The 18,998-nt window shown below is 42.7% G+C and overlaps 1 long non-coding RNA gene across 1 annotated transcript; it reads right to left on the bottom strand.

Annotated features, from left to right (window-relative positions):
- Nucleotides 1-884: 884 nt before the first annotated feature.
- On the bottom strand, nucleotides 885-18,706 carry LOC125917095 (uncharacterized). The gene is made up of 3 exons (XR_007456092.1): nucleotides 18,349-18,706; nucleotides 4,444-4,519; nucleotides 885-2,907 (listed from the first exon to the last, which is right to left on the bottom strand). It is a non-coding gene; the product is annotated as an uncharacterized LOC125917095 (long non-coding RNA).
- Between the last annotated feature and the right edge of the window lie 292 nt (nucleotides 18,707-18,998).

Below are 18,998 nucleotides of genomic sequence, written 5' to 3'. Positions count from 1 at the left end.
TACCAGTACCCGCTGTGGTTCTAAGCGGCAAGGCTGTGCGTGCAGAATTTACCGTCCGCCGTACACACACAAGCACAAAGACTCAGAACGCCAACTCGCATGTACCTTTTCAGACTAAGCTTTTATTTTTGATATTACAAACCAGTTTTTCTTTATTCACAAACCACTGTAAGTGATATAAACACTAATTTCTAAAGACAGATATACACATTTTCTGGGTTTGCAGATTGCGTGATGTGTGTGTTAAGAAGTCACTATATGCCACACATGATATTAATCTTTTTTCCATAATTCATAATAGCAATAGTTATTTAGATAAATGAAAACATTCCAAATAAATACTGTTTAAAAAAATCCAAAATGTCTGTTTACATCTCTGACATACATTTTTAAAATGACTTATTGGCATCTTGGCAGAGTGCCTGGGCAGAAGGTTCTGTAACATCATTTGGCACTCACTGTTCTAAATGATTTTATTAAAACTACATACAATCATGGGGGAAAGTACAGCTCATTGATGGAAATCAAAACTGCAAAATAATTTTACTTTAACCAACACAGTTAAGAATTCTATGTTTGTGATTCCAAATACAATGCAAATTCTGGATTTTGACATCCGAGGCAGTCGGGAGAAAACTTTGCAGACTCCCGAGGCCCCCTGCTCCTTCCACCTTTCTCCCCTCTGGGGCAGGATGCCGTAGCATTTTAATAAGCAGTTTCCTTTAACCCCATCCACCAGGCACCCACTGTCCTAGCACTGCTCTCCAGGTGGGGGAATAAGAATGTCTCTGCGATGCTATAAAACACCCCCGTGGCCCCCCCCCCCCCCCCCCCCCCAATCAGGCTGCCGCAAAGAACATGTTACATGCTTCTGGCTGCTTAAGCGGTTCCCCCCTCCCCCTTCTCTCTTTTCAAGATAACGAGACTCTGTCTTAGATATCGAAGCTACAGAAACTTTGTTTTCAAATCTTGTGAAACTTTATTGATGGTTTAATATCCAACCAATCTTACTGCATGCACGTAGGATGACCGAGAGGAAGCTGGATCACAAACACTTTTTTTTTTTTTTTTACTTTTTTCTTTTTTTTTTTTTTTTGTTTGGTTTTGTTTGAAAGCAGAGTTGTTACAGCGGGTTGGCAGGTTCACAGCGGTGAGTTGATAACTTACTGAAGTGCGCGCCTGCACGGGGCCGGCACTGAACACGTGAAGGTTGAACTATGGCGGCCAACTACCCGGGCAGCTTGCCGCTGTTTTTTTTGTTTTTTATTTAAATACAAAAAACAGGAAGACCCGTGACAGATACCCCAACTTAGGTTAACTTTTGTAAACAGGACAACATGGAAAGAGTTCAAACAGAAGTACAGACAAACTGCAATTTTTCGGCTGTGTCACTCTGGCCCTGCTTCACAGGCGGGGGACTTTGTTCTTCCGGGATGAAGAGGGCGGGTCTATTTTTTTTTGTTTTTTGTTTTGTTTTTTTTTTTTGCTTCCTTCTGACAAGTGTCCTGGGCCTTGGAGATGGAACTAAAGATCCTGGTTTGAGATAATCGTTGGGGACCAGGAAGAGTAGGAGGGCAGGATCTCACGGACTGAAAAATTGCAGGTTGCTCACACAACACGGTCATGTTTCAAAAAGTACCAAGCTGATGAAAATACCATGATTATCTCTACTCAATGACTGCAATACTTGTAAAATGCTTCTATAAATCCGAATATGATTATCATGTAATTCCATAAAAATTATACATCTGTCTCTAACAGTTGTTTACTAGGCTAAAACTAAAGCTTCATAGACTGTTTCTAGAACTTAACAACTCCACTGCACAGATGTAAATTTTATACATTTTTTTTTTTAACTGGTACAAAGGATTTAAGTTTTTATTACTTTCTTTTTTTTGGAAAAAAAGAAAAAAATAGAAACAGTGCTTTTTATCACCTTTTTATTAATGTTATTTTTTCCCTCCCATAATATAAAAGTCAGCAATGATATCAATAATTTATTATACTGGAAGAAATATAAAAAGAATGCTTGTTGATGGCCTAACTAGCAGTTTTTGCCTAAATAACTAGCGGCTGGTTAAGAAGCTGAATACTGCCGGGTGGAATGGTTTAAAGGATGGGTTTGTACAGCTTCATTCAACTTGGATGCAAAAAGTGCTTTTAGAAGCACCCCCTTAATAACAGAACCTTTGGCTTGAACTCAATGAGCAACTTAGAACCGCTGATATATGATTGTTGGTGCAGTGGGTCATTTAGATTGATCAGTTACTATATATTTTTTTCCTTTTAGCCCAAATCCCAGTCCTGATCCCCTAAGACCCTCCCACCCTTCCCCATTCATAAAATAAAATAATGCAGATGCAGTAAAAAAAAAAAAAAAAATGACTACTGTAGTCACTTACACTCTTCCCAAACAGCTGATAACCCCAGTAGCTTGATATTCAGCATATATAATTCATTTACATGATATAGCACTCTGGATATGGCCCTAATCCAGTTTTAATTCATAGCTAGCATCTCTCTATTTCAACCACAGAAAAACTCCTACAGCCAGCAACCAACTACGGAACCTTCAGAAATTAAAGACCCACAATATTAAAATACACAGAACAAAATATCTGAGGTATAAGATAAAAAATGTAATTTTTTCCCTCTTTTTTTTTTTTTTTTTTTTTTTTAATCTTTAGGGCTGCTAAAATGATGCGTTACTGCATGTATTGCAACACCCAGGCCTCGGAAAGCTTCCTTTCTCCCCACACTGGAAGGTTTTAATGGTTTTGTCATTTAGTATGGAGCAAAGCGGTTGTATCCCCCTCGGTATATACTAGCCTGCAATGAAGAAAGAACGAGACCCACATCATCAGCATGGCTCCTAGTCTTGGCATCAGTCAGGGGTGCAAAAGCATTCTGAAACAAAGCAATTTGAGGGGTGTGTTTTTTACATTTTTCCTTTTGCAACACGTGCGTCATCAAAAAAGACTAATGTGAAAAATAGACACTCAAAAACAACCAAAATGGAGGCACCCTCTACCCGTCCCAGCTCATTCTTGGCCAGTCCTGACCTCCCCCAACAGCTCCTTCTAAAGAAAGGTCCCTGCAAGACCAAATGCGCTCGGCCAGTCCTGCTAGCGAGAAGGTCTCTGACACAGGCTGGACAATGGAACAATTGGCCCCTTCTCTCTTGGTTTGTTTGTTTGATTCATTACTAGGACATTCTGTCAGGAAAAGCTCAGTCTACACTCAAGAGGCTGAATATAGACAGCTGATTGGATGCAGTAATTCAACTCTCCTTGCCAACACATTCCTCAAGTGGGCTAGGTGTTGAGGCAGAGTTGCTGAATGCAAAATCAGGATGAAAATTTAAATCAACTGCTTACTTGACTTGGCTCAACAACCTGGATGGAATTTGCTCTTGAGAGGGGAGTTTACAGATGAATTGCTTGATGTAATTGAGCTTGTACAAAATAATATGTTTCCAAATCATGGCTGAATTTCTATGACCAAGCTCCAGTGACTCGTCTGGCCATGGCTTTAGATGGCTATGAGGTGGCACTTAGCTATTTACTTTTTCTAGAAGTATTGGCGATTCAAATGAATGCCTATGGGGATTTATTTTTAGGATAAGGACTGATATTCTTGACCCCAAGCAGAAAACTGCATGCCAAAAGCTTTGTAATGATTGCATACGCTCTCACGTGATGGGCACGTCTTACTGTACTCAAGAGTTTTAGTGCATAGAAGTTTGAACAAGTACAGGCAAATTCACCCCACCCTCACCTCCCATTTTTGCCCCCCCCCCCCCCCCCCCCAAAACAAAAACCCACCCCCCCCCCCCAAAAAAAAAACAAAAGACAACTCCCAAACCCAGCTGATTCCTTCTAATTCCTTATGTACTAGGCACACACACAAAGTGTGCCCCTCTCTCTATTTTCTTTCCTGGGCGACTATGACTTTAAACATGAATTGTAATAGGGGAGGAGAGGCAGTCAGATTCTCAGCTGCCTGACAGCAGAGGTCTGGAAGTGTGCAGCTTAGCTCCTCTGAAGTCTGTGCTGGGGCTGGAACCTTGGGGCTATGTGAATGAGCAGCAAGGGAGGGAAAAAAAAAAAGAAAAAAAAAAGTTCTGCATTGACACTGCATTCTGTTAGTGATGGATTTAATTATCAAAATGACTAATTATTCCATTAAGGTAAGTGCTCTGCTAGGTGAGACTTGCAAAATTAGAAATATAATAACTTACATGCACTACATTGCCAAGAAATTAAGACATTTATCAAGTTTACCGGGAGGATTAATGTGGCATTTTAGCTGCTGTTAGCACAAGAGACAAATTCAATTAAGGGGAAGTGAGAGTACGTCAACCGTCAACCCGTAGTAAGGTCCCAGCTGGGGGAAGGGAAGGGAAGCAGGAAGAAATGAGGAAGAGGAGGGACTGGTACTCACCATGGCACCAACGCTGTAGGTGGGGGCTGGAGCAAGTGTGTGGTGGTAGGGGTCGGCAGCATAAACTCGTCCGTAACTGTAAAGGAAAATGCAGGTGAAGATTAATCCATTATATGCTATTACAGAGTCATGATAACAACCATAAAATACAAAAATACCAAGACAGTGCAGAGGGGCCCTACTCATTTTCAGAGAGAAGCCCGTCTGTGCCCAACACATTCTTCTGTCCATTTAACCTTGTGTGAGATAATATTCACTTTCCTCTCTCTCATTGAACCATTTCTACACAGGTCAATCACAGGGCTACCGCCGAGACTGAGGCAGGCAGAGGAAACAACTTGAAGGAGTGGTTTCAAGAAGCCCAGCACCCACAGAGGACATGTTACTCTCAAGAGAGAAGGTCTTTTCTCCTAATTCAGCTGCTATCGATCAGGCGAGACAAGGTGGATCACAAAGGGTAAAGTGGCCTGGTCTGTGCAGTTAGGGGCCAACGTCTCAGAAGAGGAAAAAAACAGATGTACTGAAGAGGAGGATCCTTGAAGGGTGTGTAGGACCTTTCCGCACCACATGAGAATTAGTCTGATTTGATTTCGATACTATCACCCCAGATCGTCTACCTCATCAATCTCAGGTCAGGTTCTAGGAAGGGACACATTTCAGACAATGTTTCTTGATGATGCGATCTCATCTTTGAGTTTTTCTATACCTTTCTCCCACCCTCCTTCCTCTACTGCTACGCCTTCTAGCACAGGCTTTGGAATATAAACGAAGACGAGAAGGATGCCTACTGTGTGTCAGGAACTGAACACAGCAACAAATCAGAAATTAAGATTCAGAGAGTTTAGGTTATTTGCTCAAAGTCATAAAGCCAAACAGAGTCAGGACTGATCCTTTAGTTTCTCAGGGCAACCTGGATGCTCGTTCCAAGGTGTCAAGAACCCCTACTTGAATGACCTTCTAAGTATCTTCTTTGAGACAGTTTGAACATTGGTCTTTTGGTAATGATCAAAGCTGAGGTGCAGGTTAAACTGGGTTAGGTTCCCTGGAAGCACAGTCTGAAATGGAGATTCTTGTGCACATGCCTTGTGGAGGAGTGCTTTCAAGAGGAGGACAGAGAGGTGAGCAGGTTGGAGCATGAGAAGAAAGACGTAAGGATGTGGTCTGGAGACCAGCTTCTACCTGATCCTGCAGAGTTGATCCCGCTTGGAGGCAAGTGCCTTGGTTTTTAATGCCCATGTAAGGTAAGCATCATCTGTGGGCCTCCTTAAGGAATGGAGGGTAACTTCTGAGTTAAAATGACTCTTGGGCAGTGGGTAGGTCTCCGAAGGAGGCAGCAGCTGTGTGCTATTACCAACCAACACAGCAGCTGGAGGATGCACGTACTGGCCACTAAACGGGATCTGTGCCAATTATCAACAGCTTGTGACTCTTGGACTTTGCTTTAAGGAATGAAGGAACAAGGTAGGAATAAACGTCTGTATTATCAACCTTAAGCTCACCTCTCAACTTTTAAAGTCTCATTTGCATTTATTGTTATTCTTTTCCTTTCCAATCTCTTCCCCATTTTCCTTCCAGTCATCTTTCTCATGGTAGGTGGATAAGAATGTACTGGATGGGTCTCATTTAGTTGCTCACATCATGGAGTCTGGGACAATGGGAAGAAGCTGGAGTGAAGGACCTTTAACTCTTAGGGTCTGAGTTAGACCCCAAATGAGAAAAAAAATTTTTTTTTGATTATACCAAATTCTCATTACAAATGTCTTACTCTTATTAAACACACCCTGCCTGTTTCAAAGGGCACTGAGCTCACATGAGGCTTTCTGCTTCAACACTGTGGTCTCCTCATCTTCCAAAGCAGTGACAAGAATGGATGTTTCTTTTCTGAGGTGATTCTCTCAGGGAAAGTAACGGTCAACCCCCTCTTCCTTTTCATTTTTTGGAACACCCTTGATTGATTTGGCTCAATCAGGTGACCTTCAGTCAACAATGCTCTCTGTCTCTGGGAGGAAGAATGGAGGTAAGTCCAAGACAGAAGGTGTGTTAAAACCAGAAGAAGGATGACATTTTTGAAGAAATCGTATATTCATGGAGGTCCCTCATGAAAGCTGGGCCTCTGCCCAAGTAAGTAGATGTGAACAGGGGTCAAAGGACATGATATACGACTGACGCTGATTTTCATTTTGTGAGAAGATAGTCTGTCGTTGGTCTAGAGAAAAAAGAAACTGCTAATCGGATTATTTTAATGCACTTTCACTGAGGAAAGCTGGTTGTATGAACAGGACATAAAATGCAAAGATAAACTGAAAAGCCTTGCTCTGCCAAAGCATCATTTTGATGGGATTTCTTCAAGACAAGTGTGAAAATGCCCATTTAGAGAAATTAATTTTTTTTTGTTTTAATTTGGGGAATGGTTTTACTGTGGCAAAAATTTCCTCTTTTGGGGAGATAATGTATCCACAGTCTGAATGTTTTCAATGAGAAGAGAGCTCCCACCCTTGCCCTCCACATACTTTAATGGTAAATTCTTTTTTGACTATAACACTGGGCAGAGCTTCAACCTTTGTGGAAAACCCAAGGTAACAATTTGGCAGCATTCTCTTCCAACGCAGAAGAAAAATACAGCAGCACTGAACTATTCCTCGTAAATGAGCAGGCCCCTTTTCTCCTCAGGGTGACCTCTACCTTCAGAATCCGATGGTTTTATTATGATTAATAAATTTCATTTCCACAGAGGAAAAGGGACCATGTCACCTCAAACTGAAAGCAAGGAGGCTTCTTTTCAAATGCTAATTTCTAAACACGCCCTTGTGTGACACTACAATTTAGACACAAGGTTATTAGGGAAGACGTGGACTTGAGCACTACTCTTGCAGCAGAAATACCAGGCACGTCAGCGACCTAATGTCCTCAGAGCTGGCTAAGCACAGCCCAAAGGAAAAATGGCAATTCCCAGGGACCTCAGTGGGAGTGATGGGAAAATGTCTTACAACCGCCATGTTATGACCAACCTGCACATATCCTCACCCTCCATGACACCCATCCCTGGCCAAAGTAGACAATGGTGCAATCAGGTCATGATGCTCTCTGTGTCCCCACAATGTATCCATCAAAAATTACAGAAGGAATCTTCCATGTGTCCACTTTACTCCCTTCATGTTACCACCACCTTAACCTAACCCATCAATGTTTCATCAGAAGCAAAGCCACAACAGCCTTAAATCTTGTCTCTGTGGTTCTACTCTTGCCTCTTCAAACCACAAGCCATTTATAGCTATAGCTAACAAATCTACTTCTATCATATGCTATCCATCCATCAGCCATCTAGTTAAATATAAATCTAAACACATCACTTCCCTGTTTAAAACCCTTCAATGGTTTATAAAGCCCAAATTTGCATGTGTTGCCCTGCCCTTCTTTCAATCCTGTCTTATCTTTTCCTATCCACCCCTTGCTCACTGTGCGCCAGGCACATGACTCCAGGCCTCATCACTGCTCCATGAACACATGCAAATTAATTCTCTTCTTACCGTCTTGGCACTTGCCCACCCTTCATGTAACATAGCAAGTCTATAATAATTTTGTTTACTTACCTCTCTGATTATTTACCGCCCCCCCCCCAGGAATGTCAGCCCCATGAAGGTTGCGTCAAGTCTATTTTGTTTGCCTTTTTGTCTCCAGCATGTGCCAAAGAACTGGCCACAGTGCAGGTGAACAAGGGGCCAAGCCAATGCCACTGCATGACTAAAGGCAGCAAGAGGGAGGAGTAAACAGGAGAGAAGTATTGTGTCAACAGCAAAGAGTCTTCCAGATAGGCTTTCTGAAGATACCAGGTCAGCTGCTCCCAAAGACATTCAAAACCCTTAAGACACTCAGAAGAAAAGTTTCTGGGGAGTCTGAAGATACAGAGTGTGTAATTTCACATCACCCCTGAGAGTTCACAGAACAGTGGCCAAGTTGCCATCAAGCTCATCAAAATCCTTCAGGGAAAAGCCAAACAAACAATGAAGTAAGAGATAACAGCTTTGGTGGTGACTTCACCACAGCTTGTAGCCATGCCATCATGAACCTACGTTTTTTTGACCTTAGCAACAAGTGAAAAGCAGGAAGCCACCCATGGTGCTAGGGAGAGGAGAAGGCATGAGACAAGAAAGCTCAAGGTCAAGTTCTGCCTTTGCAATGTCCTTACTCAAAGACTAGGCAAATCGTTCTCCCTGAGCCTCATTTTCCTGTTCATAAAATGGTATTGTTGGGTTTGAGGCCTGCCTACTTCACAGATGAAGTGCATGAAAAGAAACCAGGTACATTTTAAACCACTCTACAGATACAAGAGATTGTGATGCAGGGGATCAGAGTCCGAGTTTACCAAGCCAGGCTCTCTCTCCTGCCCAGTTCTCGGGTCTGTAGAGGCAAGGGAAGGATTCTATTCTAATATGATCATGTGCAGCTCTAGCAATCAACCTACAGATACTTTTGGAGTTAAGCACTACCTAATTTAGGAGTTACAGAGGTACTTAAAACTGCTGCATTTGGGCATAAGGTTATGTTGGAAAAAAACAAGTAACAATGCTGCCCACTGAATGGGGAACTCAAACTGTGTAGGTTGAAGTGCTTTGCCAATTCTATTCAGAGATGCAAATATTACTTATTATTAACATCTAAATCTCGTTGAAACAAGGGGGATGCTAATGAAATACAATAGAGCTGTGCTGGTACCACACCAGCATTCTAAGAGTGAAGTGATTTTCTTACAGGGACATAGGAAGGACACTAATTAATTTCACTGCCTGTATTTTACTCTCTCAGTTGAGAGCCTTTATACTCCTAGGACCTTTATTCTTCCTAGAGCATCACTTCTCCATGCCTTTGGTCCCAGAGACAGCTTGGGGAAACCCTGGGGAGCAGAAAGGTGAGTGAAGAACTCCCCCAGAGATGGAGTTCACAGTTGATGGACAGCCCAATTGCAGCAAGAAGGTGTGACAAAGAAGTGTTGCAAAGTATGCTTCCAAAAGAGTATGTATTCTGACCCCTGGGGTCTCTGCATCGCTGTTAGGGACTATAGTGTCCTCCTAATTATGTATCTAAGACATAGTCTACAAGGCATTAGGGAAAATGAACCCATGCAACACAGTATGCAAAGGGAGCACTACACCATGACCCTGTAGTTGTAACAGCCTGCCCTTTGGAGAGCAATGGTGTAGCTAAGGGATGTTCCTCTGCACTTTCCCATGGAGGGTCAAGTGAGGTCTGGACCCTTGCATGGCTCACCCCAGTCTGGGCATCTGAGGCAACAGGTGAGAAGAAAGACAGAAGTTAACCTGCACAAGAAGACGGATCCCCACCTACCCAGATGTTCATCCTGCTTCATCACTCTGCTTTCTTGAGCTTTTCCAAATGAAAACCAAAGGGCTTTTTGAAGAAAGCCCTTTGGTTTTCATTGTTGCTGGTGTAATTCAATCAGTTGTTGTTTTCCTCCCATCCTGAGAGAAAGCATCTGGGATATGTGCTTCAGATCAGGCATTCTTTGCATTTGGGAAAGTGCTCTGCTCTTGGCAATTCTCAGTGGCAAAAGGAGCCACACTCGTTATCAGTCAGGAAGAGGAAGAAAAAGACTGATGGAAGGCATGTGGGTTTTGGAATCCCTCAGCTCTGCTCCAGCTATGGTTCCTTCCCTGATCCAACTGCAAATCAATCCATTTTCAAAAATAGAGTCTTATGGGCATTTATACTTTCCAACTCACCCATCCCATACCCATCACTAAAAAACATTCAGCAGAACACAGTAAGATCCCATGGTCCTACTGAAAGAGGTGAAAGACTTGACAAATCCCTTAATGATTTTGGACTGCAGGATGTGCTAGGTCCCCTTGGCTTGTGGGGTTTCTGTTAGCTAAGGACGCAGACAAAATTCCTCATTTCAAAAGATGAAAGAATGCAACCTAGAGTAAGGCGGTCACAGAACGCCCTTCCAATTCCTTCCTGATTTAAGGTAAATGGGCTCTCACTTTCATGCATATAAACACGTACCATGCAAGCCCTCCTTTCTCAAATCATAGAACCCCACAACTTACAGGCTGTACAGTCTGGGCTGCCATAATGTGTACTGGTGTCAGAAGATATTAAGATACAAATGGTAATCATGGCCAAGATTTGGGGCAAATCTCCCAGGGTCATTCGTAGCAAGGACAGTGAGCTTATCTCTCTTCACTGCAAAGAGACAGGGAAAAACTGGTGCTAATCTCCACAGGAAGAAATACGAGGACTCCCAAGACCTCAGTCCACCATCTTGGATTGCCACAGGAGGGGAAAAATCTTGACCGTCTCAGGATGAGAATCACTTGAGTGTAATGGGAAACAATTTAGAGATAGATGGGTTAGAAGGGGATGTTCCTATTCATGGAGACTCCACTGAGGTCTGAGCTCTCACCGGCTCTGTTGGCCTCAGTGAACATGTTTGCTAGGGAAACACTCCTTTTTGACTACGATAACCTCTCTAGCTTTAGCCTAGACCATGACTTCCACATTTATAAACCATGGAGGGTGACCAAGCTTTATTCTAAAACGTCTCAAGATACATGAGAGAGGAACTTAACCAGTCCCACAACTCAAAATATCCAGAAAAATCACTTCAAATATAGCAAAACCTCCAAAAAAGGACATGAGTAGAAATGGAAGAAATTCTCCAAGTGAACAACACAGAGTTGTCTCAACTGGACTCTGACATTTCCAAATCCTGTTGCCGCTCACTTCCTTACCTTGGATTTGAAATGGTTACCTTCACTAATCACTTAAGTACAGTTTTCAGCCTCATGTTTTCTTTGCTCAGAACCAGTAAAGAAAGCATCTTATGGGCTCTCAAGCTTCTAAATGGGAAGCCACATGGTTTTCTCATCTGAACTGTGTCTACATAAGTATGCACATAAATCCAACACCTAGAACATCTGTGAGAAATAGATATGGCAAATCAGATGGCATCACCCTTTCTGTACCCTGTCCATGCAATCAGAAACCTCTTCCAATTCTGAATCCCAACAGAACAGGTCTGAGATAGTAACCATGATTCTGGATTCATCAGAGCAGAGTAGCAGCCACTACGTGGGAGTGGAGAAGACACAGTAAATCCTGCTCTTGGCCAAAGACCCAGAGCCACACTCTCTTTAATGCCAAGCTCAAGGCCATCTTTCTCTTAAAAATGCTGTTTCACCTTCCTTGTGTCCTGACAGTTGCTCTACCAAAATCACTAAGAGTTTCCCATCATGCTTGGAAATCAACATGGTGCCCCAGATAGGGTTTAACCTACTGGGGGAACCACAAAGAGTAATCTCTGAAAGTTCATCTCCTCTCTGGGCCACTTCCTCCATCTGGGAATGGAAATAATGGTCCACATTGACTGTATAAGGCAATAGTGAGTTGAGATGAGGGTTACCAGTTAGGCAGCAACCAAATGGGTGTCAGTTATTGATGCTATCAAGATGGTTAGGATTACAGCTTTTGCCTTCTGTCTATTCCAGGTGGGGTCACAACACTTAAAGTCCATGGCGTCCATGTGTCAAAACTACCCCTGAAGTCAGCATCCAGAGGCCCCACACCCTATGTAAGCAGATCAAGGATTCTAAGAGGTTAACTAGCACGGCAAGAACAACTAGCATGCCCACGCACACACAATATACTCTCACTTGGAGGCAAAATGGAAACATAAAGTCAAGAAGCACTGCCAACATATAGATTATCTGTCACAATATTTTAATTCCAGGTGAGTATCCCTCACTTCTAAGAGGCCAGTTCCTGGGGCACACAAACCCTTTCAATATTCATTTGAGCAAAATGAATGAAAATAAAACTCTGGGATGGCATTGGCCAATAAAAATATAATGAGCCAAAGATGAGCCATTTTAAGTTTTATAGTGGCCACATTTAAAAAGTGAAAAGAAACAGGTGCAGCTCATTTTTAGATGTTAATTAAAATATCACTTCAATGTGTAATCAACTTAAAGCTTATTAATGAAATATTTTACATAAGTTTTGTACTACGGTTTCCAAATCTAGTATGTATTTCATACTTACAGCTTATCTCTGTTTTGACCCACCACATTTCAAGGGCTGTAGTTATTGGCCACCATACTGCAAAACACAACTCTAGAAAAACCCATCCTATGTTTTCCTTACCATTGAGAGGGGAAAGGTTCCTGACTGATCAGTTCTATGGTTCCTAAAGTGTGATCTCAGGGCTCCTCTATTAGAATTACCTGGCAGAACTTGAAAGAATGCAGATTTTCAAGCTCTCTCTCCAGACCTATAAATCAGAATCTCTGGGGCAGAGGCATGGGAAGAGAAAAGGGATTCTGCATTTGTAATAAGGGTGATTTTCATGCAGTCTAACGTTTGATAATTGCTGTTCTGTTTTTTTTTTTTTTTTAATTCAAATTCTGCACTGATATAGCAACTTCCTCAGTCAGGCCAATTCAGAGCTATCTGGTTATCTTTAATGTTTATAAGTAAACTGATAGAGACATTTTATTTTTATAGGGTATTGTTGTTGCCTGCAACAAGCTTTGAACTATGCCTAGTGCACAGCAAGCTCTCAATAAATGTTATAATTATTTTTACTAAGTTCCTGTGTTTATATGTTCCCCGAACACCCTGCACTCCCCTATTATAATACACATCACATTTTATTGGAAACAGACCAATTAACTACAAATCAATTTCCTGCATGACGACTTTGCTGAATAATCAAATAACCAAAATGTAGGAAAGACAATTAGATAAAGTTTGCTGAAGGATCAATTAGGGGAATGGCCAATTTGGAAACTTCTTCTCAATATTATCTGAAGCTGCGTGATGTGCACGTGTGTGTGTGTGTGTGTGTGCACGCCTGTGTGAGCATGTGCATGCACAAGTTGGGCAGGGATAGAAGGAAGGAAGGAAGGGATGATGCCACCCCATGTGCCCATGCACTTGCTTCTAATTACTTAATACAGTACATAGCAGCCTGTTTACAGAGGATGGTTTTAATGGTGTTGGAAGATGACCATTTGGCCAAGGCTTTTTTGCAGACCTCCACCCTTACCTAGTGTCCAGTACTGACAAAGAACTGGGAGTGTATCCCCAGGTTGGCTTTCCATGCCTCTAAGATGGTACCTGGCCCAGTGGAGGAGGCAAGAGTTGCTACCAGATGGAGACCCAGCCTCCACCTGCACCCCATAACACACAAGCATTCACACAAACTCTCTTGGGCAGGGGGCAGCTGGGAGCCAGGATCTGGCATCCAAAACAACTAGTTCCAAGTTTCTGGTAGTTTTCAGGGAATGGATTATCCTGTTAGTTGACTCTTAGACACTGATTTTCAGCAAAAGAAAGATTTGGGGAGAAGTGACCTGGAACAGACATCTCCGGGAATACACAGAATGTTCCCTGACAAGGCAGCTGCTCCCTTCACTCTGTCCCTGCACCCAGACCAATCCCCTGTACATCAGACTATTCAACACACACCTGCTGATGAAGGGGATGGCCCAAGTCAAATAAACACCGAGCGGAGCAGCCATTTATAGAACCATCAAGTTCCCTTGAGCCCCCTCAACATGTTAACAACTATGTTCTCTCACAAATACTAGCTTTTTACGAGCAAGACAAGGCAGCTGAAAAACGTAGGAGAATTCCATCTGGAGGCAAAGGTCAATGTTCCAAGGTCAAAACACAAGAAATACGTGGGGGCAGTGTGGTCTAGTGGTAAGAACCTCATCATCAGAGGCATTCCATTGTGCTTTGTGACAGGTTACCAAAGTTCTCTGGGCCTGAGCAATTTTTTTTTCTTTTTTACCTCCAAAGTGAGGATGAGGGTGATCTCTACCTCACTGAGCTGGTGTAATAAATCATATGTTCATGTCTACACATGCACATACATGCACATGTAGTTATGTATCCATATAATTTATCATGCTTGCTAGCACACAGAATTTGCTCAACAAACAACAGGAAGTGATCATTACACCCTGGAGAATTCAGCAAAGTCCATTTGAGGCACAGCTACTGCAGGGATTGAGGGCTCACTCATCATCAGTAGTGACAAAAAGCCTTAGCGCCTTATGGAAATACCTGGCTCACCCTCGGAACAAGATGAAGAGGGTGGACATTTAACACAGACAATCTCATTGGCTTTTCATCTGCTGCCCTCTGCTACTTGTTCTCCTGTCAAAACGCAGCCCGAAGACTATCACTTTGGCTCTTCCTTCACCACGGTCCTAACCTAAGCCACTGTCACCCCTCCCTGGACTGCTGCAAAACACTCCCAACAGGCACCCTCTCTCCTCTTGCCATCCTGTAATCTGTTCCCCACAATGCAGTCTAACTCACCATTTAAACATCAAGGCGGATCACAGGTGACCCTTCAGTGCCTTCCTACCGCACTTAAATCTTGAACGGTTTCGTCTGATTCTCCTGAGCCCTGTTTGTCTTCCTGATTTTATCTCCAAAGCTCTTACTTGTCCTTATGCTGCACATCTTGCTGGGCCTGGCCACCTCGGGCATGTCTCACCCACATGGCCCTGGTACATGCTGCCCATTCAGCCTGAAATGCTTACCGTTCCACAGTTACGTTCCTGGCTGCACCCTCACTAGATTCAGGTCCCCGTTCAAATGTCACCCTCTCAGATCTTCTGTGATCACTGAACCTAAGGTAGCAGTTCATCCTATTTTCGGTCCACCCCTCTGCTCTTTGATTCATTAGAGCTGTTGTAGAACTTAACTTACATGCAAGAATATTCCGTGCCTATCCATCTACATGTTGGGGGTGTGGTCTCCACTAGAAAGGGGGCAAGGAGGCTCTTTGAAGGAAGGGCTCCTCTTGGCTTATTTAATGCTATGTCCCGAGGGCTCATAACAGTTGCTGATACACAGTGATGACTCAATACATATTAATTAACTGAAATGAATTTCCAGCTGCTCGGCCAAAATAAGTAACTTGCTTTTCGACCTCCATTCTTGGGCAAGACCCATATTCTACTTCTACTACAATCACTAGCCGGTCCTGGGAAAGTCCCTTTTGCAATCTCTTACAGGATCTGACTCTTGAAAGGGTCTCATTGCTATAGAATGAGAAGCTGAGCGTCCAAGGTGGGGAGGCACTGTATGCTGAGGGTTCAGCACTGTTGTCAAAAGGCCAGTCGCCAGTGTCACCCACATGGGTACTTATCTTTCAGGAGCAACCAAACCAAAACAATGAACACCATTGCTGGAGACACTGAGTAAGAAAATAAATGTAAATACAGTCTCACAAACCACACATGCTAATGAGAAACGTTTCTTCTACGTGGCTAGCCGAAGCAGAACACTGAGTAAGAAAATAAATGTAAATACAGTCTCACAAACCACACATGCTAATGAGAAACGTTTCTTCTACGTGGCTAGCCGAAGCAGAACCAACATTTTGGCATCCTCTCCAAATGACCCAAGTAACAAACCGTCACGTTTCCTTTGGAAACAGGAAGAAACAACCCTTCAGTGCTGCCAGTACCACCTGGCAATTTTCACCTCACCATCTCTACCCCGAGCCAGAGACAAACCCGGTCAGCTCTGCCCTGAGAGGCAGCTGTGCAAGAATAACACATCTTTATAAGAATTTCAGTTATAAAATCCACCAGGCCCTCAAAACTGAGATTTTAAGCATCTTGTTGATTTCTTTCTTCATCTAAAAGGAGAGAAACTGGCTTGTGTCAAACGCTGAAATCCAGTAGATACCGGGATTCAAGAGACCTGCCCTTTGGAGTGTTCTGCATGTGGGGATGGTTTTGTTGATTAGAATGGGGATGCCCTGGGTTCTCCCAGCATGGGGGAGGGGGCACATGAGGAGCTCCCCTCGGGGTCTTCATTGAAACCATGAGTACACAACCTTTGTAACCGACCGGTTCTGTTTTTCCATATTCACTTTATGAGGAGGGAGGACTGGCTAGGAGATAATTTGACACTTGATTGATACGGGTGTCTCCTTTTTCATGCTTGGTTCAGAATTCAGACTTCAAATGGGACCTTATGAAGCATGCAACATATTATTAATACGGCCATCAAAGCAACAGGGATATCTCTCTCAATTTGAAATCTGATCAATAGCAATTCATTAAGAATTTACTGAAGAGCCATCCTAAATCAGATAAGGTAAGGTGAACACACTCGGTCTACCAGGCAAACTTTCATTATCTGCCGCCTCTTTCAGCAATAGTGTATGTGGACCATTGCTTACAAGGCAGGGTTTGTTAAGGCACGGGACGAAATCGATATCTACCTCTGAGGCTGTAACTTTGCAGTGTGTGATCTGTGATGTCAAAATATAACCTGAGACACACCGGAACATGCATGCATTTTAACAGGATACGTAGAGGCTGTGGAAGACAGCCTCTCCACACATGACATCTGTTAGCAGCTTAAACCAACATCCCTTCCCCACCCCCAGTCGGCTACCCCTCCGGACGCATGCTCCCTTTTCAAGGTTTTGAACATGTGAAATGTCTCTTGCATCCCAGGAACATTCCCCACCACGTCCAGCTACACAAGTATCCCACCCCCCCCCTTCTACTATTAAGTATTAGTGATGCGTTAGGGATGTCACCACCGCTCGCGGGGGGAAACAGATGTTGGAGGGTAGGGGTCGAGGAAGGAAAATAGAAGAGCCTTTATCCAAGGGGTTTGATAGAAATGGAGTAAGCTGTCACTTTAAAATATGAACATGCATACCTCACGAACTCCCAGGTTAAGACTTTCCGCCATTAAAAATATTGACACGGACTCTTATCAATGAAAGAAGCCTTGCCTTTTAGGACAGACGGGGCTAGGGACATGCTCCTAGCAATCTGCCCTTCCATTAATTCAGTTTCTTCTCACCAAAGACTGTAAGTAGGGAGGGAAGTGTTAGCAAGCAAGCTTGCATTTACTGCTCCATCGATAAAATGTGATTGGAGCAGATGAATGTCTATTTGCAAGGCTCTATTTAATGTAGGCTTTGAAGGTCACGTCATACTCAACTACATGTTAATAAGCTGTACAGTCCTCCCTTGTTGGCTAGAAGCCACATATTGGGAAGATCTCCTAGTAATTGTTTTGGTCATAGTTTAGGCTTAAAAGCAAACGAAACCAAACAAAAAACAAAACAAAACAAAGAATCTGTTAGCACTCACCTATCTTGACATTTAATCAAGTAATTCCAAGCTAATGAAAATCCAAACATAACTCTTCTGAACCACATCAAAGCAGAAAGGTGTGATTTTGATGGACACATCATGCAACTGTGCGATTTCCATTTGCCAATGCCCTGATTTCAAAAGCAGAAGACTTTGTCTCTCTAAATCCTGCTACTTGTAATAGGTTTTACAAGAAAGGAGACAGGGGATCTTTGATTCATAGAGTGAAGATCCCCTTCTTATGAGATGGAGATAATTGTATTCCCCAATGCCTCTAGTTATATGGAGTCAGTCTTTTAGGGTCTATGATATATAACCAGTCATTCAATACAGATCAGTATAATTCACATACACATCTGTGTGAACCCAGGCAAAATATGTCAAAAAACATACAAGTCACACATGTGCATCCCTAGACTCCCCTTTCAGCGTTTTAACATAAGTGTTTATACCGTAAGATTGCATTGTGGCTTCATCCAACACAGTCTTACTTTTCTAGATCATGTAGTATTAAAACTGGAAATAAAGTACCCAAGTTAGCAAAACGCCTAGTGTCTTTTTAGACAACAGAGGCTCAAGGCTTCAGCTATACTCCAAAGATATATGGACTTTGTTTTTGTTTTTTTTTCAACTCAACTTTCTAGAGTGACCAATTGCAGCATGTGAAGGAAAAAAAAAAAAAGAAAGAAAGAATATTGAGACTTGGATGGATGCGTCAAGAAGTAGCAATGTTTGTTACCTGCAGAGGTGTTACAAGAAATTTCATCTGCTGCAACGAAGACGAACTGATTTCTGGAAGAGAAGATAAAATTCACAATACTGCTCGCTCAGGGAGAAATGTGCTCTCTGCCAACTGGGTAGATGTATTCAGATGCGGGGAGGGAGGGCGCTGTGTTCGAATGGATGTTGTAAGGGAAAGTGTTGATATGGCTAGGACTTGGGAGAGTTTAGAAGGATCATGAACCAGGCATGCGGGGGGCCTCACCAGTGGAATCGGGGGTGATGTGAGAACGGGGGTGGGGTGTGTGTGTACACACTATTGCACTGACATAGGAGTACTGAGTGTTACCAGGACGTCACGCGAGGATATGTTTCTAAGGCCGGGGCATTTCAAACTGCGCTTGGAATTTCTACACTAAATGCAAATTACATTTAAAGAAAATACAGACTGTCCATTAGGAAAAATGGGGTACTGCAGCTAGCTACGAAAAATCATAAAATTCCAGACTTTATTATTGTAGTATAATATCAAAAAAATTTTAAAGGAAAGAAAAAGAAATTGCTGTCATTTCAGAAGAGAATGGTTATATGGTCTCATGTTATAGATAATAATTTCCTCACCAAACTAGGCTGGCTACACAAAGAACGTAAGAGAATTCCTCTATTGGA

This window comes from Panthera uncia, unplaced genomic scaffold (assembly GCF_023721935.1).
Source record: "Panthera uncia isolate 11264 unplaced genomic scaffold, Puncia_PCG_1.0 HiC_scaffold_1469, whole genome shotgun sequence".
NCBI lineage: Eukaryota > Metazoa > Chordata > Mammalia > Carnivora > Felidae > Panthera > Panthera uncia.
The sequence above is the reverse complement of the archived record's forward strand: the minus strand, read 5'-3'. Positions and strand labels throughout refer to the sequence as shown.